The following is a 24,419-nucleotide window of genomic DNA, read 5'->3' as shown; positions in this document are numbered from 1 at the left end:
ATATATCATATTCGAGGGCGAATGAACCCGATATATCATATTCGAGGGCGAATGAACCCGATAAATCCTATTTGAGGGCGGATAGACCCGATATATCCTATTTGGGGGTGGATAAACCCGACATGTCCTATTTGAAGGTGGACAAGCCTGACATGTAGTGCCTTATTTGTAATTACAAAAAATTGATATGATGCGGTGCGACGAGCTTGATATGGTACATAAAACTTGATCTGGTGCCAGAGTTATAGTAACAATATTCAGGGAGCGATGCAAAGAGCTTGGTGCAGTAGTGAATATCCTTGGTGCGAAGAGCTTGATGCAGTGCCTTTACAGAAGAAGATATTCAAGGAGCGGTGCCAATAATTTGGAAATCTGCATGCTAAAGTTTATTATTAGTAAATTCATGTACTCAGATAAAACTATGAGTTTCAAAATATAATTTGCGATAACTCGACTTGATCGTCATGGTGCACTATATTTCCTGCAAGGCAAATTCGTCAGTAGAGAAAATATTGAAATGCAATGTGCTGTAAAGTAATCTTATGAAAATGACATCTTTGGGGCGTTTACTTATACAATGCAGCCTAGTCGGCCAAAACGATTTGATAAAAATGTAGCTTTTTGCCAATGATGATTTTCAACAATAACATGCAGTTTATAAATGTGCTTTGCAATGATTTATGATAACAGTGCATTTCAGTAATGACATGACCATCTAGGTCGAAATAAATTAATGAAAAGCATGTGAATGTGTGCTAATGTGTCATGTTGAAGGCGGACAAGCCTAAATATCATATTAAAGGCAAACTTGCTTAAAAATCTAATTAAATATGGATAAGCGTAAATATTTAATGCATAGATGCCATGTTAAAAGCCGAACAAGCCTAAATATAATATTAAAGGAAAATGTGCTTAAATGTCCCATTAAAGGCGGATGAGCCTGAATGTCATAAAGGCAAGCGTGCTTGAATATTCAATTAAAGGCGGATAAACCTAAATTTTAATGCATAAATGTCCTATTGAAGGCGGACAAGCCTAAATATCATTTTAAAGGAAAGCATGCTTAAAAATTCAATTAAAGGCGGATAAGCCTAAATATTTAATGCATAAATGTCCTGTTAAAGGCGGACAAACCTAAATACCATATTAATAGGCAAACGTGCATAAAAATCCAATTAAAGGCGGATAAGCCTAAATATTTAATGCATAAATGTCATGTTAAAGGCGGACAAACCTAAATACCATATTAATAGGCAAACGTGCTTAAAAATCCAATTAAAGGTGGATAAGCCTAAATATCATAAAGGCAAGCGTGCTTAAAAATCTAATTAAAGGCGGATAAGCCTAAATATCCTATTTAAGGCGGAGGAGCTTAAATATTCAATTAAAGATAAATGTGCATAATATCCAATTAAAGGCGAATAAGCCTAAATATAATGCATAAATGTCCTATTAAACGCGAACTAGCCTAAATATTATATTAAAGGCAAACGTGCTTAAAAATCTAATTAAAGGCGGATAAGCCTAAATTTTAATTAAAGCAAAATGTGTCTAAACATCCTATTAAAGGCAGACGAGCCTAAGTGTCCTATTAAAGGCGGACAAGCCTAACTGTGATGCTTGATTTAATATTACAAGATTGTTGCAGTGCGAAGGGCCTAGTGTGATGCCTGATTCATAGAAAATTAGTGAAATGCAAAAAAGCTTGGTGTAATTCCTGATTCAAAGCAATGAATACTCATGAATCAAGTGAAGAACTTGGTGCATTGTCTTCGAGTTTTCAAGGTGTGATGAGGAGAGTATGGTGCAATGTCTTTAAAATAGCAAATTGTATGGTGTAAAGAGCTAGATGCAATGCAATAGCAAATGTTCATGGTAAAATGCCGACGCTTGTCAGATCTTCAAGCTGAAAATATCTATTATTAAATTCCTGCATTCAAAGAAAAATTGTAAGTTCCAAAATTTGATTCATGCTGGCTTGGCTTCATCCTTTTCTGAGTATTGCGATTTTGGCTTGATGCTAAGCTTTGGATCATCACGCAGATGGTCTTGATCGAGAATGGCTAGAGCTTGCCCCTTTTTTACTCAAAGGAAATTCATTAGTATAAAATAAAGTGGTTGCCTTGCATTGAACGTCAAAGTTTTGGCTTTGAATCTACAACTTGCTGCTATGGCATTCTGGAAATTTGTTGTTGCGCTTGTAACAAATATGTAGCTCAAAATTTCACTTTATGCTTTGCCAAATGGTGAGTATCCTTTTAGCAAAATCTGCCCCGGTTTTGGCTTTTGGGGTAAATAGAATTTTATTATGATGAGACCGAACTCATAGGGTTGCCTACGTATCCCCTCTTAAACGGGAATTAGGTCAAAACGTAGTTCATACAAAAGTTTAACAAAAAGTACATGAAACAGAGTAAATCATGAAAGGGCGGACAAATAGTAGTGATGAAAAACTCTAATCAATCAACTTGTTTAGCTTCACGCTTTCTCTTCAAAGGTCTTGGTGCCAACTTTGAAAGATCACCTTTAACCACGATGGTATTAGTGACTGAAGGTTCATAGTTGTTGCATGGTTGCTCTTGCTGCACAATTATCTTGTTGTTTTCAATCATGTTCTGAATCTTATGCTTAAGTGCTGGGCACTCTTCTGTGTCATGGCCTTGAATATATGAATGGTACGCACAAGTTTTAGACCAATCAAAATCTGGAGGAAGATTTTGCGGATCTATCCTTTTCTTGGTTGTAAAAGTCCTTTCGCTTTCAATCTCTCAAATATGCTTGTCAATGATTCTTTCAGAGGAATAAAAGTGTTGAATTTCAGGTTATCTGAATGACGATAGCTAGATTGTGCTTGATAAGCTTGATGTTAAATGCTTTGGTGAGTAGGTTGGAGTTGTCTATGAGTTTGTAGCAGTTGGTTGTTTTGTTGAGATTGTGGCTGATGAGCGGGAATGCAAGCATAATCTATCTTCCTCTTTTTGCCTTGTAAACTCTCGAGTGTCTCATCTTGGAAAGTGGCTTGTAATTTTGAATTGTCAATAATTTTTCCTACTCGAATGCTTGCTTCTATCAGTTTTCCAACTCTAATCAAATCCGAGAAGTCATGTAGCTGAGCGCATAGCAACTTTTCATAGTATATGCCTTTTTGCATTTCGATGAAGGTGGAAATCAACTCATTCTCGGGTAATTGAGGGCGTATTTTTGAAGCCTCCAGTCTCTAAAGCATGGCATATTCTGCAAAAGACTCGTATTGCATTCTTTCTACTTCACGCATATCACAAAGCGTTGGACTATCTCCAATATTAAACTTATATTGTTCTACAAATTTGCGAGTCATGTCCTCCCACGTGTACCATTTGCTAAAATCTTGTTGAGTGTACCAATCAAGCGCTAGCCCTGATAGACTCTGAATGAACAACTTCATTATGTCCAATCCCCACTAATCTGCTGCAGTAGTCTTTTAAATGAGAAATGGGATTTCCTTTCCTATTGAAAGTATTGAATTTTGGAATTTTGAATCCTGGCGGAAGCTCAACATTTGGATGCATGCACAAACTTTCATATCTTAAACTCTGAATATTTCTTGCACGCATTTCTTCCTCCACGGTCTTTCTTAGGTTATGGAGCTCTCTATCTAGATCATCCCAGCTAGTCGTCTTAATTTCCTTTCCTGGTTTTTTGTATGGGCATAGCGCTAGTTGATTTTGTTGGCTTTCTATTACTGATGTTGCAAGTGCAGATGATTGGGCATTGGTCATCATGATGACTGGCAATGCCTCTGGATTGATAGTAAGTTTTGGCGGTATCAGTGGAGGACTTATGTAAATAATTGCTAGATGAGGAGATATGGTCAAAGAGACATTTCGGGTTGAGCTGGAAGCAGAATTTGGGTTGGGGAGAAGGTTGAAAGTATTTCCCAGATTGACCAAAATGTTCCTCCGTATAACATTTGTCTCCTCATCATCAGTCTCAACTTGCAACAAACTTTTGCCGGTACTGAGTGCTCCAAATCGATTTGCCATTATAGTTGCGTTCTTTAATGCAGATTAGCAGCCAAAACAGTGTTCAATGCTAGGCAACCTTTAAAGAAAAATAAAACTTTTACAAACAAAATAAGGTGTTAGCATATTCATCATAATGAAATAAATGCATAAAAATAATAGAATGATTATATATATTAATCCATGTTATGGTTAAATAGGAGCCTTAAACTAGAAACAATGGCCTATGTTGCAAAATGGATGGACGAGACTGAATTGTTATCTAGAGGGCTCTAACGCTCGAGACTTTTGATATGGAAGTGGAATGATTTAAAATTTTGTGAAAGGTTGACTTATGTTCGAACATCAAAGCTTTAGCTCTAGCATAGTCAACTTCTTTGCATGCCTTTGGAATTTTCCAAATAATTGCCCCAATCTTTAGGAAGGTTCTGATGAATACTTCATGGCATGATGTCCCTTTTGAGAAAACTCAACCTGCGTGCCAAGAATCTGCCCCAGTTTTTTTCATGAAGGGAAATGAAAATTTTGCTGTAATTAGACCGAGTCTTATATAGACTGTGTTTCAAAGAGGTCAGAGACAAATAATTTTGACGTTGAAAATAATTTTTGGCTATTTGAATATCGACAAGCTCAAAATCAAGATACTTGATTAGGATATAAGAGTCTATTGGACATGAAATGTCTCTATTATTTTATTGTTTAGTGTTGGCAAATCATAAAGTTGTCGAGGCCGGGAATACAGTATTAACCGTTTTGAGACTTTATGGGATAGTACCTCGACTCACATGCCAAGACTTAGAATTAACGGGTGCGTGAAGATTAGTCTCGATGACCCGAAATAAGATGATACAAACACTTGAATTGAATAGGTAAAAATTTTAGAATAATTTGACGATGCAAACTGACCAAAATAGTGGCCTTCTATTGCTCGGTAGATTGCACAAGTTTGGACATCTACCAATTTGTAAATGAGAATTGGTACGAAGGTTGAAATAGGTAGAATAGTAAGTAGATTTTATGAAACATAGATCTACGATAAGAATCGAAGGTATGAATATTCTGTGAGGCACAAGTGGCAATATTTGAAAAATGTGTAACTATTTTAAAGAAAAAAATGCGAATAAAATTAACTCACGGATTAGATGGGAAAAATATTTTCTAATTATGAAATATTACGCCTTTTTTTAAAGAAGTAGGGATGATATCTTGCTATAGGGAGTAAGATGCTCATTGTAAAGAAAATTCTTAAGGCTAGTTTAAGGCACGAATATCGAGGAATTTCATGACAAACTGAGCTTGTTGAAGAGAATTTGCGTGCAAAACGTCCTAAATTATAAATAATAGAAGATTTCCCAAAGACTAAAACGATATCTTAATTAGACTCTAGGAAATGAAATGGGCCTAAGAAAAATTTGAGCTTAAGTAAATACCTAAATGGTGCTCAAGAGCTGTTAAAAAGCTAAGCGAGGCGATTTCAGGAAGATGATATTAAAACAAGCAGAAGAATATATATATATATATATATATATGAACAAATAAAATATATATTTAAATAAAGATACAAGTTGGATAGTTAATACTTCCTTTTTCTGAAAAACAACAAATAATATTAGTAAAAATAATAAAGTCGAGCAAGCAACACAGAGAGTAAGCAAGTAAGCAAATAGGCAAGCAAATCATGCGACACATTCCAAAGCAAATAATAGCGCATTCTAATACGTGGGGAGGCCTCTTTGTGCCAGAGGTAGGCCTAACGTATATTTGAAAGATAAATATGTCATTATGTATCATCCCATTGATGTAAATTAATTGAATAAGTCTATTTTTCAAAAGAAAATAAAGTATAATAGTATGATTGCTTAAACCCTTCTTTTGTAATAAAAGATCAAAAGAAAGTATATATTTTCATCATGTCAAAACTTCTCGCTGATTATGTCATTTGAAAATTTTACTACATATCATAGAAATAATGACCATGCTCATTTACCTAAGATTTAATTAATTAAGAGAAAATGGTCCACATAATTGACATGTTAACTCTTCAAATAATGCACATACACGTGATAAAGTGTCACTTGGGGTTGAAAACCCACTTGGACATTTAGGTAAGGTTAACTAATGGATTTAATACACCTCGGGTATTAAATCACCTAAAGTTAAAATGATGCATGCTCTTAAAAGGGTTTCGGTTTAGCTCTATCTTAGGCTGACTAAGACTGGGTTTTGCTAGACTGGTCATCTCCCAAGCGGACAACTTGAGAGTGGAAAGCCTGTGACTATCGATTGCACCGCTGATCGACTTACCCACAAACTTTCTCCTAAAAGGTGTTTTAAGTAGTGCACGGCCGCAAACCACGTAACCACTAGATGTGTGCTTTGTGTGAATTTTCCAGTAGTGGAGAAAGTGAAACGGAATGACAATTTATATAAAGCAATAAGAACAGATAAACAATTCATAAAATACAGTTTATCATATAAAGGCAATTCAAATAAGCATCATAACAATAAAAAACACACAAATTAATTTTTATTATTAACCTAAGTTTGTTATGGTTTAGAACCTAGAATCCCCAGCAGAGTCGCCATGCTGTTATACCCCATTTTAATACGGGTCAAATTAGAGTATAACATATTGGTAATTCTGAGGTTTAATTAATTAAAGAGAGTCGCCACCTAATTATTTTAACGGTGAATTAGGACACCAATTTTAGCTAAATAGTGCTTAAAGTTAACTCTATTCTATGGTCTACTTAACCTTCAAGACTACGGGTAAGGGTTCTAATTGATCTTATAGAGAAGGTATTAAGCACTCTATATGACCCATTAAATATGGTTAACCGGCCAAACTTAGGTTAATTGATAAAAAATATTACGCTAAAGTATCAATATATAGCTAACTATATAACTCGATAGAAAACAATAGAGTATTCGATTTCAGCATTGGCTAACTTCTGTGGAACTTAACAACTTATATCTTAAGGAAAATGTTTAAGTCCCTTAAGAAAGCTGACGATTTGAGAAAAATATTTTATATATCAGTTTTAACATGATGAAAGCAATAATTTAAAATAATTCTCAAAGGAAGAACGCTTGGAGACAAGTCTTTCTACTTGCTAAAGAAAAGCAATTTTCATTCGAACTTTTAGAAAACACTCAGCATATTAATTATATAAAATCTCAACTTGATGATGTTAGAAAGGATGTTAACGAGATCTTTTGAAAAACTTCATTTTAATGACTTGTGAAAGTGTCACATTACTATTTTTGAAGTTTAGAAGTCTAGGTAAACACTATATGATAAAATAGGTACCTTGTTTGCTAGCTAAAGAAGAGATAATTAAATAGACTCAATCTTCAAACCTATGTTAAGCGTGAGATAAACACAAATATCAAATAAACCAGGAGACATCAAGAAATTAAATAAAACAATCGTAAAATAAAGAGAAGATAAGAAAGACGCCATAGGCGCCCCCAAGCATTTTGCTTGTTTTCTTGCTATCGGGTGCACTCTAAGGAAGATGCCATGTAATGACTCCAGGCTCGAGAATGGGAGAGTCTTGCATTAAAACTCCATATTTTGCTCCAAATATATACGCAAAAGAAATAAACAAGCCAAGAATTAGGAAGAGGAAAAAATCTTTTTTTTCTTTAGTGCTAAAGAGCAGAGGTTAATAACAAGTAGAATCACTTCAAGTAATATTGATATTCAAATTATCTAAATAAGTTATTAGCACACTCATAGCTTATCATCTCATATTACTACCGTCATTCATGCTATCATAAAACTAATATTACCCATATATAATAGATAATACTAAAATGCATGGGCAACTATGTGACTCAAAAATTATTTTAAAGTTTCAAGTATAAACCCTTTTAATTCTTAAGTTAAGCAACGACGTCAATAATTATAAAAGGATCTATAATCGTATACCAACATTTCACAATAACATGCGTTTCCGTCAGCTAAAGTCTATATCATTGTGAGAAATTCTAAATTCTAAGGACATAGCTTCTAATTAACCAATTTATACAGTAAGATTAAGCTAATACCCATAAATTCCCAAATGGTAATATAAACACTTATTTCACAAAAGAAATACTCTACGGAAGCAAACACTATCCAGATCATATAGGATGAATTATTAACATAAATATAACTCATACTTAATAGAAGATAACCATGAAGAGGGCAACTAATTCACTAATATATTCATATGACCATCGACACTTTATTTTACTTAATTAAGAGATACTTAAAAAAATAGTCTTACATGATTTCATACATGAACAAATTTACAATGGAAAATAAACTGGAGACAAAAATTTTTTAAAAAAAACAAACAAACATTTCAGATCTTCGAATACAGGAAAGCCGAGAAGAAAGATTTCGAAGTTACTGACCTTTTTGTGGGCAGTGAATGGGGCGTCATCAAGAGGATCTCCGGCTTTGGCTCAGCTCTTTCGGAAGATCGTCAAATGCGTACACAAAAAAAATAAAAGCTTTGACAATGCTATGGACTAAATAGAGGTCAAAAAGCAGAGAAAACTTAAAGCTGGATTTTACGAGAGCAAGGAAGAAGATAAGCTTTGAATAGTTAGCCACTGAGGGTGAAGGGAGATAGAAGGGGGGCGGCCAACCATTAGTTTTTGGAGTAAAATGGTTGTTGAATCTTAAACTTAGAGGGGATAGAGGAACGGCCCAGAGCTTAAAGGTTAAAGGAGAGGGTTCAAGCTTGTGGGTTTAAAGAGAGGTGTAACGGCTCTCAAAAGCTCTGTCCCAATATATTCCAAATGCAAGTATTTATAGGTGAAGAAGTAGGGTTCATGTTCCTGATTTTGAAATTCAAAATCCCATGGCAGAGAAGGATCACGGGTATTTTGATTCAAAAGAGCCGTTTGAGGCAGCTGATTTTCAACGGGCAAAGTGTAGGTGTGGCAGCAGAGATTTTACCAAAATTTTCTAATCTCCTTTTGGCATTGAGAAAATATAGAAGAAAATGTATATAGAATGGAAAGACTTTTTGAAGAGAGACAGAGAGAGAGAGATTTTAGGAAAAAAGAAAAAAGTTGGGCGAAAAATCAAACATTCTGAAAAGCAAAATTGGTGAAAAGAGATTGTTCACGTGAAGAGAGTACAAAATTGGTGAAACTTTTTAGATTTGGTCAAAGTTTAGTGTTGGAATTTGAAAAGAAAATTCATTATAATAGAATTCTTGAAATCCAAAAAGAGAGATATTTTGGTGGAAGAATCTAGAAAAGAATTGAGACATGGGCTAATATTTTTTGGGCTGATTTAAGGATTTACTTGGGTTGTCTTGTTTGGAGTGATTTGGGCTGCTAGAATTAGTAGAAAAATATTGGGCTACTAACTAGCTGAATTTCCTTTCTTCTTTCCAAATTCTTTGAGCTTCTAATAATATACAATAATAATATTACCATTAAAACAATCAAGTAACTAACTTATTTATTATACCTAATTATAATTACTAACTTTTAAATAAAATACTAATCGTAAGATGTTGCGAGATTTATTAAATATAATTTCGTAATATTTAAAAGTTATTGCGAAAGAATATTTTCACTTAGTAACAACAAATACGATTAAGGTATGAATGAGAAAGGGGATAGCAATAGCATTAATAATAATAGTAGTAGTAGTAATAACAACATTAATAATACTAGTAATAGTGATATTAAGTAAATAATAATAATAATTAGGTCTAGTATGTGCTAAAAATGGTAAAATAACTATTCTTACATTATTAGTGATATTAGAAGCTTAAAGAAATAGTTTGGAAGAAAGGAGGGACAAAATTGGATGTCAACACCGTGTCCCGCCATACCAAACAATATACGTCTAAATTATACTAACCAAACAAGAAACTCCTAAGCAAATTGAGAGCACCAACATCTTCCGCTGAGCTGATAGCCTACTTGGAGGGCTCTCGACCTGTCTATCGGGATCTGCGGGCATGAAATGCAGCGTCCCCATGCAATAGGGACGTCATTACAAAAATGTACCGAGTATGTAAAGCACATAAATAAATACATAAAAGACATGGAAGAAATATAGAGTAATTGACTCAACCTATAAGTCTGGATAACTCTGTAAATCATAAATTACTTTTAGTGTCATGCATATACGTATGAATGTCATGTCGTGCATAGGTACATGTTTCATAACATCATCAGCCTCTGAGGGCATCCCATCATATTATATCGACCACTGTGGGCAAAATCATCAATGTATACCAGCTGATCAGGTGGTGATGCATATATAATGCCATAACCATTCTCATATCCCATATATATATATACAAACATATATACGCGTATATAATTCCATATGGTCATGGGTAAATATACATGAATGCAATGCATGAAAATTACGTTAATAAAATCTTTCGAAATGTCATAAGACCATTTTGCTTTTGAGTAATATCATAAAGTAAACTCTTTTCAACTTTCGTATTTTTCTGAGACCCATGAACAGATGATAAAATATTATGACACATGGAAATTCAAGAACATAGATATCTCAAATACTTCTATGAATAGAGTCTTTTATGGAATTTGTGCATTTGCACGTTTCGTTCGTATCGTAGGGATCATGACAAAAGAAAGAAGAGATAACCTTAACATACCTTAACCGATTCTCTTGACATTTCCTTTAACATACGTCTTTTCCGAAAATTCATAGCGGCGGATCAAAGTAAGAGAAAATCCGTATGATATTCTTGAGAAAAATTGCATCGTACTCTCTTAGAATTGCAAAATCCCATTGCTATTACGCAGTATAACTTCGTATGAATTTTTCTAAGCAAATCATGCTGCCATTCACTTCATATGATATGATATCTCTCTTTGTGAGTTTAATCAAAGTCTTGTATGACCTTTTGAAGTTTCACCTGTACAGTTAGAGGCTCAATTTGTGAATTGATAATAGGCTTCATCATATTACCTAACACCAACCCTTCATGAGGTAAGAAAGATCAAGTCTTATATTTGTGGGTTTGTGGTCCCCACTTACATTATGACTAAGCCATAAAATTCTCTCAAATTTTTCCACCTTGTTACATGAGTTATGACTCATTATTCAAGACATATTTGGATGCCACATTCCCACTTTTGTCGCGTGAATTGCCCCATAATGCTTTTCCAAGATCATTTAAATAAGTATCCACAAACTTTTTGATTAATTTGTTAACTTCCCACTCAAATCAATAAGTAACCAATTATTCACATAATTAAGAATTATCTCAAACTACTTAAAATACTACTCGCTTTTAACACACCTTATACACCTACTATCATGGCCATGGAGTGCCTTGTTGTCCAAAAATACTGGGCGTTTTAGCTCAGGCCGTATTTTATCCCAAAATGACAAACTTCGATAAAATTCATTTTCTTTGACTTGCTTCCCCTTCACCTTCACGAATTTATTCATCACTTGTGAAATAGCATAATCCTTATAATATCTAAATAATCTTTTACCTGGACTGATATCAATTACCTTACGACAAATTCAACGTACAATACTACAGTGTGCAACATTGTCATAACTTAATACTGCAAAGCATAATATCACTGTAATGTAATACTACTAGGTGCAAAACTATCGTAACTTAATACTGTAAAGCATAACATCAACGTAATGTAATACTACTGGGTGCAACACTGTCGTAACTTATTACTGCGAAGCGTAACATCATCGTAATATAATATTGTAGGACGTAACACCATCGTAATATATTACTGCAGCGGGTAACATCATTGTAATATATTACTGTAGAGCAAAATATATGTAATACTGCGGGCATAACATTATTCACCCCTTTGGAACATTCATCCTTGAATGTTGACTAATGCCTTTATCATTTTCATAACTTATATCTTTCAAATATTTTATAACTTCCCTTGCTATCTAGGCGAACGTCTTGTGAATAAGTCCAAAGTCCAGGGCATTCCACCCTTAGGCCTCCTTCTCACACCACAACTTGTAATCGGAATCCTTCCAATCTCGTAATTGTTGCTACCTTTCATCATGCAGCCTATAAGATTTTGACCTTGTAAGTGTGCCCAATCTCTAGGCTTCATATGTAGAGCTTGATAAGATGTCCCTTTGGTCATCTATGACTATAGTGAAGTTCTTCGCTCGGTACTTTGTTGAATTCACGAATATTGCTATATCATATCGCATAGGTCCCTTTAGCCATCCGTATGAATTTACTGACATAACTCTTACTTTAATTTATCGTTGCTGAGGTCTGCTACCAAATACCAACTTAATCTCGTTGCTTATTCCATATATATAAATTTAAGTCCTTTAATGCTTCCTCATTACTGCTCATCTTTAGAATGACGGCCTAATCTCATCTCATACTTTGTGACTTTTGTCCATTCATTGTTGATTCACCTCAATATTGATCTACAATATACCACTAACAACTTGAAACTTCTTATGTAATACTTTGCCACTAGGGATTATGTTACATCAAGGAATATTTGAAGTAATTTTTCTGATCCACTTAGCGGCTATACTGTACTTCAATAATCGTATTCTATAGCATCCCAACGTGATTCTCTTATGTGGGCATTTTAATCCCGTACAATTCATGAATCCCTTTTTTTCTTTTTTCTTTTTTCTTTTTTTTCAAATTATTACTCAATTGAAGGCCCAAACGTCATCCTTTATCGATTACAATTACACCCTTATTCTACTATTAGGGCAGCATTCCATCTCTTCTAAATGCTACTTATGAAGAGTAACTCCTTTGAGTCCATTCAGGCTATATTGAGCTTACTATAACATAGAGAAGTCATTAGCTCCCTTGTTTTCATGGCCCTAATTCTGAGGACTAATCCATTCTCGTCACCTTCTCACTTCCCTTTCTTATCCATATTCCTGTCTTCCTAAAACCTTGTCGCTTTACATACTTTAGCTTGCGATATATACATATCTATTTATACTACTCGTAATCTTCCTTCAACTTGCTTGTATTTCCTTATGTTATTTTAGAACATAAAGCGAGATATCACATCGTCTCTAACTGTTCTTTTACTCTCCAATTAGACCTTTCGGTACTTAGAAACCATAGGCTAGAAGGTATGCTTCTGATGACACTGCTATCATCCCCGGATACTGAATCCTAGTGTTTCTAGTCTTTTATCTGAAGTATGGACCATTCTCACCCTTCTATACTTGAGTATTTTGTATGTTGTTCATTTTTACCTTACTTACTTCAAAATATCACCTCGTATCTTCTACCTCTTTCATGACCTCCCCTCCACCTAGGTGTAATTCATGTCTATAACTTGAAGCTCTATTACAATACTCGCACCTCTGGTACATACACAATCCGGTGGGAGCTTCGTACTGACTTCTTATGAGGCTGGTACTTCTTCTAACTGGATTCCTTGTAGAGCCATTATAGATTATGGTTGTTGTGTTATTTCTCTTGAACATCTGATATTAAAAGTGATTTTGTCATGCTCTCAAGCACAACTTCTATAATTTTTCTAGGTCCAATGATCAGACTCCTGATTTACTTGGGTGATGTAATTCTTTAATTTCCTCTTCCTTCTGATCAGCCTTTATGTAGGCTTAAGCTATCTTCCGGTCTGTGGCTCATGGTATTAGTTATTACCTTAGCCTTCCATGGGTATTATGGAATATCCATGATACAATCCTTTAACAATTTAATCTTTCATTTATCACCTGGGATCAATTCTTTCTTTTAGCGTATACCAGAATCTTCTACGGTTGTATATGTTGCATGTATAAAACTCTGAACCCTTAAGTGAGTTCATAATGTAACCAACTCTTGATCATTGATCGAATAATTTCTTTTGTTACATCTTATCTTTCATCCAACATAAACTATTACTTTTCCTGGTCTTTCTGCCCCCTTGTTGCGTCCATACTAAGCTTATCTTAGTGCCCACACATGCCAGAGTTTCCGTGCAACTCATATGATCTCGAATATTACTTTTAATTTTACTTCCCGTTCATTAGCCACGGTAGGTGCATCTTTTCTTTGGAGTGCTTACAATGTTGTTATGAGACTGTTGTTACACGACCATTTCCTCTTTAGGTCGTTGTGCTTAGGTTGAAGCCTTCTTCCTTATTTCTTCAGCTGGTCTTTTGTTGTAGTACTTAGGAAGAACGCTTGACTCTCGTAAAGTTGTGAGCTTATTACGGACCTTTTGATGTCCTTCCTTGACTATAATGATTCCAGTTGCTTACCTCTGTGCCCTTATGTTTGTAGGGTTGCTTCTGAACGGATATTTTAACTGCTTTCCCAGTGACACTTTCTTTTATCCCCGTAACACTCATACGATACCTTTAACTACCCCAACTCCTATTTGAATATATCTCAAGTATTATAATGACATTACTGCGAGGCTGAATTCTCCATGTTGGGGTTTACTACATTCATCTTGCATGATCTGCTAATTTGTCCGTAACTTCTTGTCTAGTCATGACTGGGCTCTTCCTGAATCAACTACTAATTACTCGTCAGCCCATTCTCATATCCATATTATGCGTAATCTTTCTTGGGTTACTTCCTTATCTTAACTTACCTTACGTACTGGCTCCTTATATATTAATAACATCTCGCGTGGGAACCCTTACTTTTTATGTCGTGCTTACATAACGTTCTGGAAGCATAGCATATCGGTAACATTTGGATAAGTGCAACCTTATCCCTTTCTCATTTTTATCGCATTCTTCCTTTATCATTCCATATCCCCCCCCCCCCTCTTTAGGGAGGTACTATGACTTAGAGCTATGATGACCTGCCCAATAGATATTTTTCCTCTTCATCTTTGGCGTCCTTTCACATCATCCATGACCCTTAATCACTTGGCGGTAATCCTTCTGTACCAAGGATAACAAATTTCTTTACTCGCGAGGGTGACACTTAGTATAACTGGCACATAGAGTCCCTTAAGCTTAACTTTGTTCTCATTGCTTACTTTAGGGAAGCGTCTTCCTGAATGATCTTAAAAGGTTATTCTTCTGTCGTCCATTTTATTATTGCCGGAACGCAATCTGAAATTTTTATGATGCCAACCATTATCTCACTTAGTTCTTAATTCATGTTTAGTTTATCTTGTTCACCAATCCCTACTAATTTCTATTATTATGAGGTCTAACTTTTCCTTCTGGTAGTCGTGTTAGAGTCACGAACTTATTTCTCAAAGTGACGATATGACTTTATGGCCTATACTCTTTTGTTGTCTCAAGGCTTGTCACCTCTTGTATTTCCCTTCACTTGACTATACACTCTGTAATACTGTCATTTTTTTATCTACCGTTGTCATCCATGTATCACATCTTACTCATAATGCTTCATTAACTCTCTTCTTATTTTCCTGCTAACATTTCTGTCAATCACTTTATTCCGAAAACTTTGACAAGAGTTTCCTTTGCATTTTAGCTTCCATTGCTCCATCCACAGGCTCTTAGGGTTGCTTAACATTCCCTCCCTTTTAAGGACGGGAGCAATGCTAAGGTAATATTTATCCATTCTAGGCTTCCAGTGCCCATGTTGGTAGTACTCATATCCAAATGTACTATTTTAGAGTGCACCATCTAGTGTCTCATAAGGAGAATTATTATCACATTTGTAATATCCTTCGAAAATGTCCGCTACTGCTAACAATCCATCCAACATTTTGGGTTACTCTAACCCCGGCCAGGATCTTGATATCTCGCCCTTCTCTTAACCATACCTATTAGCCCCCATAGGGCATAACTGAAATGGGTTCATATCTTTGTTACTGTTGAATATAACTCAAAAAGCTTATGTTCCTCTGCCTAAATTATAAATGTTGTTAACCTTCATTAACTGGGCGCCTCATACCCTCCTTCATCTTGCTTCTTTTGCTTGTGGAAACTTGTATTTATCGTCTTAATCTATCATTATCTTTCACCATAAATATGGATAGGCATTCTTGCCTTAAGACTTCTTATCAGGAAGCTTACACCTTTCAGTACACTCATGATCTGCTAAAGACCTCACATTTACTTATCGTAGGCATCATACAAAAATTCAATTCCTCTAACTTGGCTCTTCCACAACTATCTCTCTTCCCAACCTTCTTTCTGGATATAGGTATCGTCTTATTATGAATAAAATAGAATTTCAGAATTTGAATTCTTGTAAATGTGCTCTACCACATGATCTAGAGTAAGAAGAAAGAGTGACAATCCTAAATACTCAGTAGCCTTCTGCTTATAAGTATGGTGCATGACACACCCATAAACAAGACTCTACTAGACACGGCTTGTAGACTCCCTAGGACAGAACTGCTTTGATACCACTTTTGTCACAATCCAAACCGATGGGCCACGATGGGCACCCAGTACCTTACTCAACCGAGTACCAATGTAATGTATCTTTCTTACTACATCATCATATACACGTGACATACGGGCCTAATAGGCCAACATAATCATTTATAAACTCAAAATATAGGCTGACAAGGCCATACAATCTTTCACATACACGACATATGTCAACAAGAGTCTAAGAGTACATAAATGTCATGAAGGTTGGGACCGTGTCCTGCCATACCAAACAATACATGTCTAAATCATACTAACCAAACAAGAAACTCCGAAGCAAATTAAGAGCACTAACATCTTCCGCTGAGCTGATAGCCTACTTAGAGGGCTCTCGACCTGTCTATCGGGACCTGTGGGCATGAAACGCAGCGTCCCCAGGCAAAAGGGATGTCAACACGTAAAATGTACCGAGTATGTAAGGCATATAAATAAGTACATAACAGACATGGAAGAAATATAGAGTAATTGACTCAACCTATAAGTCTGGATAACTCTGTAAATCATAAATTACTTTTAGCGTCATGCATATGTATATGAATGTCATGTCATGCATAGGTACATATTTCATAACATCATCAGCCTCTGAGGGCATCCCATCATATCATATCGGCCAGTGTGGGCAAAATCATCATCGTATACCAGCTGATCAGGTGGTGGTGCATATATAATATCATAACCTTTCCTATATCCCATATACATATATACATAGATATATACGCATATATAATGCCATCTGGTCATGGGTCAATGTACATGAATGCAATGTATGAAAATTACTTTAATAAAAGAATGTCATAAGACCATTTTGCCTTTGAGTAATATCATAAAGTAAACTCTTTTCAACTTTTTGTATTTTTCTAAGACCCATGAACAAAAGATAAAATATTATGACGCATGGAAATTCAAGAACATAGATATCTCTAATACTTCTATGAATAGAGTCATTTATAAAATTTGTGCATTTGCACGTTTCGTTCATATCGTAGGGATCATACCAAAAGAAAGAATAGATAACCTTAATATTCTCTTGACATTTCCTCTAACATACGTCTTTTGCGAAAACACATAGTGGCGGATCGAAGTAAGAAAAAATCCGTGTGTATTCTTGAGAAAAATTGCATCGTACTCTCTTAGAATCGCAAAATCCCATTGATATTATGCAGTATAACTTTGTATGAATTTTTCTAAGCAAATTACGCTTCCATTCACTCCATATGATATGATATTTCTCTTTGTGAGTTTAATCAAAGTCTTGTATGACTTATTGAAGTTTCACCCGTACAGTTGGAGGTTCAATTTGTTAATTGATAATAGGCTTCATCATATCACCTAACACCAACCCTTCATGAGGTAAGAAAGATCAAGTCTTATATTTGTGGGTTTGTGGGCCCCACTTACATTATTACTAAGCCACAAAATTCTCTCAAATTTTGCCACCTTGTTACATGAGTTATGATTCATTATTAAAGACATATTTGGATGCCACATTCCCACTTTTGTCACGTGAATTGCCCCATAATGCTTATCCAAGATCACTTAAATAATTATCCACAAACTTATTAATTAATTTGTTAACTTCCCACTCAAATCAATAATTAACCAATTATTCACATAATTAAGAATTATCTCAAACTACTTAAAATACTACTCACTTTTAAGACACCTTATACACCTACTATCATGGCCATGGAGTACCTTGTAGTCCATAAATACCGGACGTTTTAGCTCAGGCCGTATTTTATCCCAAAATGCCAAACTTCGACAAAATTTATTTTTTTTGACTTGTTTCCCTTTTCACCTTCACGAATTTATTCATCACTTGTGAAATAGCATAATCCTTATAATCTCCAAATAATCTTTTACCTGGACTGATGTCAATTACCTTACGACAAATTCAACGTACAATACTACAGTGTGCAACATCGTTGTAACTTAATACTGCAAAGTATAACATCACCGTAATGTAAGCAGCACTGTCGTAACTTAATACTGCGAAGCATAACATAACCGTAATATAATACTGCAGGACGTAATATCATTGTAATATATTACTACAATGGGTAACATCATTGTAATATATTACTGCAGAGCATAACATCGACGTAATACTATAAGGCATAACTCTCCGGGAATACACCAGAATATCATCAATAATGACAATGACGAAGGAGTCAAGATACGACCGTAACATACTATGCATCAAATGCATAAAGGTTGATGGGGCATTGGTCAGCCCAAATAACATAACAAGGAACTTGTAATGACCATACCGAGTCCTAAAAGCAATCTTCGGGATATCTGGCTCCCAAATCTTCAACTCATGGTAACCTGAGAGCAAGTCAATCTTAGAAAACACCCGTGCACCCTGAAGCTGGTCAAACAGATCATCAATATGAGGCAAAGGATAACAGTTCTTCACTATAACTTTGTTCAATTGGCGATAATCGATACACATACGCATAGAACCATCCTTTTTCTTCACAAACAAGACAGGAGCACCCCAAGGTGATACACTGGACCTAATAAAACCCTTATCAAGCAATTCCAGTAACTAATCCTTCAACTCTTTTATCTCAGGAGGAGCCATACGATACAGGGGAATAGAAATGGGCTGAGTGCCCGGCAATAGATCAATGCCAAAATGAATATCTCTATCAGGCAGCATGCCCGGAAGTCAGCTGGAAACACATCAGGAAAATCCCATACTATTAGGACTGAATCAGCTGAAGGGGTATCAATACTGACATCTCTCACATAAGCTAAATACGCGTTGCCCCTTCTCAACCATTCGCTGAGCCTTATGGAAAGAAATAACTCTACTGGGAGTGTGATCTAAAGTACCCCTCCACTCAACATGCAGTACACCTAGCATAACAAGCATCACGGTTTTGGGGTGACAATCAAGAATAGCATAATGGGGCGACAACTAGTCCATGCCCAAGATAATATCAAAATCTACCATGTTGAGTAACAATAAATCGGCTCTGGTTTCAAAACCACTAAGAGCAACCAAGCACAACCGATAAACGCGGTCCACAATAAGAGAATCTCCCACAGTACTAGAAACATAAACAGGGAACTCAAAGAATCCCGAGATACACCCAAATGCGGAGCAAAATAAGAAGACACATAAGAGTAAGTGGAGCCTAGATCGAATAGAACCGATGCATCTCTGTGACAAACCAGTATAATACCTGTGATGACAGAATCGGAGGCAACAGCCTTGGTACGGGCAGGAAGGGCATAGTATTGGGCCTTGTCTCCCCCTCTAGGGTAACCTCTACCTTCCCGACCTCCACCTCTAGCTGGCTGAGTAGGTGGGGTAGCAACTAGAGCTGTAACTATAGCCTGAGAACTCTACGGGGCACGCTATGGCTGAGAAGTCTATGGAGGCGCACTCCTCCCAAGTCTAGGGCAATCCCTCACCACATGGTGTGTGTCACCACACTCAAAACAAGCTCTGGGAGGACGTGGCAGTTGTGACTGGCTGAGGCTAGGTCTGTAGGACTGACCTCTAAAAGCACCTCGCGTAGGAGGCGTGCTAGATACCAGAAGTGCATAATAAGGCTCCTGAGGCCTAGGAGGAACTGGAATACCACTAGTTGCTGGAAGAGCTAATGAATAGGGCGACTCATATAACCCTTACCATGATGACCTGCAGCTGGGGCACGGGCACCAGAATAATGGCCCGACTCTCGAGACCTCTTGGCCTCCCTCTCCTCCTCTCCTTAGCATGCATACCCTCAATCCTCTTAGTAGTGCTCACCACCTACTGATAAGAAATATCCATCTCCAACTCACGATCCATGCTAGACCTGATGCTGGGAATAAGCCCCTCAATTAACCGGTGACCCCTCTCGCGAACAGTAGAAACCAAGGTTGGGGCATGTCTAGCCAAACTGGTATAACGGACAGCATACTCCGAGATAGTCATAGCACCCTAGCGCAAATGCTCAAACTCTGCGCGCCATGCGTTCCTAAGGCTTTGAAGAACCAACTCCCTCAGGAACATATCTGAAAATCGAGTCCAAGTCAATGAAGCTGCCTCATCCAGACTGTCTAACTCATAGGTGTGCCACCACTCATAGGCAGCTCCTCGAAGCTAGAAGGTAGTGAAAGACGCCCCACTCGATCTTGATATACACATAGTGTGGAGGATACGGTGACATTCCTACAGAAATCCCAGGGCATCATCTGAGGCTAACCCACTAAATATAGAAGGATCGTACTTCTTGAACCTCTCAAGCCTCCGTTGCTCATCCTCTAAAACCGCTGCCCTGTCTTCAGGCTGACCTAGGACTGCAGGCGGTATAGGAATAACCTCGGGAACGTGATCCACATACATTCACTGCTCAGGAGTGCGGGCGGCGGGAGTCTATGCTCCTCCCCCGGCCTGAGATGTAATTGCAGCAAGGGGAAGCAGCCATGCCTAAGCCAAAGTGGTGTACATGATCATGAACTGTACCAGAGTCTCCTGAAGTGCTAGAGTAGTAGTGGCAAGTTGGCGTGTCAGGTGCCTGAACTCCGGCTGGAACTGCTGGTGGTACCTCGGTGGCAGCTCGTGCAGGTTCTCTAGCTGCACCACGTGTACATCCTTGGCCACTACCCCGAGTCTGGCCTCTGACGGCTAGAGTAGGGGGAATGAGTGCCTGATCATCTCGGGTAACACGTGTCCTTACCATCTTTGAGAGAATAAAAGACAGAAGTTTAGAATTGTGATACGAAAATCTCGCACGACAAGGAAATCAAATGAAGTGAAAATTTCCTAACAATTACATAGCCTCTCGTTGATAAGTATAGAAGTCTCCGTACCGATCAGCGAGATTCTAATAAACCAGCTTGTGATTCATGACTCCTATGAACCTAGAGCTCTGATACCAACTTGTCATGACCCCGGTTCGCCCTCCGTGAACCATCGTGATGACACCTAGTCTCTATGACTAGGTAAGCCTAACAATGTGGAAGGTAAACCAAATTTGTAGAAGAAATAATAAAAACGAGATAGTGAAACAAAACAGTGTTTAAAAGTGTCGCTCAGCATACACAATAACAACTCCCGAAATCTGAATACATTTCCCAAAACCCAGAATCTCATGATCACAAGCCTTTGAATGTCTACAAGTATCTAACTCCAGAGTATCTAACAAGGAAAGGAAAAATACAGAATGGCTAATACTAAAAAGGGGGAGTAGAAAGGGACTCTTCGGTCTCAAGCGTGATGAGTCTTAGTGGAGGTACCTGGATATGCACATGAAAAACATGCACAGAAAGGGCATGAGTACACCACAGCGGTACTCAGTATGTGCCAAGCCTAACCTCGGTAGGGTAATGACGAGGAAAGTTAGGGCCCAACTGAGATTAAATGAAATATAAGGTGCGACAGTATAAGATAAAGCAGTACAGTTGGAAGATAACAATAAGAATCAATATAGGATAGTAAGAATAACTACAACTGGAAAAAAAAAGAAACAAAAACAATCAACAGGAATACCACTCTTCTCAAAGATAATAATCGGGTATCTTTCAGTATCCCGAGGATCTCTTAGTACCCTCAACACATGCCAGGAATCTCTTGGTATCCCGAGAATCTCTTGGTATCCTCAATATATGCTAGGGATCTCTTGGTATCCAGAGGATCTCTTGGTATCCTCAATATACATGCTAGGGATATCTCACACCTCAACTTAAATCATAAATACGTACAAGGGATCTCCAGGGATGTCGTCACGTAGTTCCAAAGTAAAACACACAGCAACAACACAAGGAATACTCAATTAAGATAAATTTCATACCAGTTAAAATAGGTAATTCTAACCTAACATGATTCACATAATACAATTACAACAGTTTAAACAATAAAGTAATTAAGTAAACTAAACATGTTTTTCTAAGCAAACAACAGGTTTAAATTTCAAGTAGAGTAAGCAGGAAAGGAAAACACAATTAAAGCTACTTTAGTGAAAATAGGATTTTCAACAATTAGCACAAGTACGCACTCGTCACCTCACGTACAAGGCATTTCAATTACCGCGATACCAAATCCTAAGGGAAATATCCCACACACAAGGGTAGGCAAGCCACTTACCTCGAACCGGCTCAAAAGTCAACCCGAAACCACGTTCTTGCCACGAGTACTCGACTCCAAATGGCCCAAATCTATTCAATTAAATTGCATAATTTAAATAACACTACAAGTAACTAATTCTACAAATAAATTCTAAGCTAATACGCGAAATTAGGTAAAATGACCAAAACGCCCCTCGGGCCCATATCTCGGAATCGGGTGAAATTTATATTTTAGAAACCTCATACTCTCACGAGTCTATACATAACAAGAAAACTGAAATCGGAGTTCAGGTGACCCCTCAAATACCCATGTTAAGGTCTCTTAATCTCAAGCCTTAATTACCCATTATTTTACCACTAATTAGGTCTTTAATCAAATATAAACGAGTTATAAAGTCAAAAATATTACCTCCAAGTGATTCCCCTTTGGTTTCCTAAAAAATCACCCTCAAAAGCTTCAGTCCCATTCAAAAATGGTGGAAAAAATAAAGAAGGGTCGCGGATGGGCTATTTAAATACTGCCCAGAAATCTCTTCTTCGCGAATGCAGAAGGCCCCTCGCGTTCGCGAAGCAAAAATTCACTTGGTTCGAGATTCCTTCATCGCGAACGCAATGACTAGGTCGCGAACGCGATGCAAAACTTCCTACTCCTACGCGAATGCGGGAACACCATCGCGAACGCGTAGGTATAAAACCTCCCAATTTCGCGAATGTGGGAGACTCTTCGCGAATGCGAAGCACAAAAACTCCCCCAACCCCAGCTCCTCTTCGCGAATGCGAGACCCTTCTCATGAACGCGAAGAAGGAAACCAGAACTAGGCTGTTGCAATTTTTCTGTAATTCCAACAAGTTCCAAAATGCCCCGTTGAGCATCTGAAACACACCCGAGGCCCCCGGGACCTCAACCAAACATGCCAACCAATCCTAAAACATCATTCAAACTTGTTCCAATCTTCAGAATGCTCAAAACAACATCAAAACACCAATTTAGCATCGGATTCAAGCCTAAGAACTTCAAAAACTCTCAAAATACGCTTTCCATCAAAAAGTCTATCATACCTCGTCCGAATGACTTGAAACTTTGCACACGTCACATTCAACACTATGGAGCTACTCCAACTTCCGGAATTCCATTTCGACCCTCGGATCAAAATCACACTATCGAACCGGAAACTTCAAAAATTCAACTTTCGGCATTTCAAGCCTAAATTAGCTACGGACCTCTAAAACACCATCCGAACACGCTCCTAAACCCGAAATCACCCAACGAAGCTAACAGAACCATCGGAATTCCATTTTGAGGCCGTCTTCACACTGTTCTGACTATGGTCAAATTTCTAAAACTTAAGCTCTCATTTAGGGACTAAGTGTCCTAAAACTCTCTAAAACTCCCAATAATTCCCCCCGGCAACTCACAACAGCAGAAACAAACACGGGGAAAGCAGTTAATAGGGATTGGGGCATAAATTATTAAAACGACCGGCCAGGTCGTTACACTTTCTCTATAAATGGGAGCTTTCTGAAACCAATTCTACATTCAAGTGTTCTCAGATTAGCCTTTCGCCCTTCTCTTCTCCTCATCCCCGTTTGTCATTATCCCTTAAGCTGAACCTGGGTTGGATCGATAAACTTGGATCGTCGGGGACCCCTGACTCCAAGTTGAATAAAAGTAAGGCTTCGGACTCTCGGAACGAAACTTAGCTCTTTTAAATCCAACGATACCCCTCGAGGGGGAGTTTGCTCGAGTGTCTAAGAATAGAGATAGCTTGATCTGAAGACAAAAGATAGCCTAAGGCTTTATCGGTATCTTTTGAGTGGAAGTTGACTCAAGCTTAGGTAGTTCGAGATCTAGAGAGTCGGGTAGAAGATTCGTACTCGCAAAAGCTAAAATTCTCGGAGTAGGATGCCACTCCGAGGTTAAGCTCATATACGAGCGGCTCCTTTTTAGAGCTCAATTTCTTCCTAAGAGAGGTCTTCGGGATAGGGTACCATCT

At 37.2% G+C, this 24,419-nt stretch overlaps 1 long non-coding RNA gene across 1 annotated transcript; it reads right to left on the bottom strand.

Moving 5' to 3' along the window:
• Nucleotides 1-1,505: 1,505 nt before the first annotated feature.
• LOC107817188 (uncharacterized) lies at nt 1,506-9,160 on the bottom strand. The gene is made up of 2 exons (XR_012696659.1): nt 8,406-9,160; nt 1,506-4,098 (listed from the first exon to the last, which is right to left on the bottom strand). It is a non-coding gene; the product is annotated as an uncharacterized LOC107817188 (long non-coding RNA).
• Nucleotides 9,161-24,419: the final 15,259 nt, after the last annotated feature.

Source organism: Nicotiana tabacum, chromosome 11 (genome assembly GCF_000715075.1).
Source record: "Nicotiana tabacum cultivar K326 chromosome 11, ASM71507v2, whole genome shotgun sequence".
In the NCBI taxonomy this organism is placed as follows: Eukaryota; Viridiplantae; Streptophyta; class Magnoliopsida; order Solanales; family Solanaceae; genus Nicotiana; species Nicotiana tabacum.
Note: the sequence above shows the minus strand (reverse complement) of the source record. Positions and strands in the feature narration are given on the sequence as shown.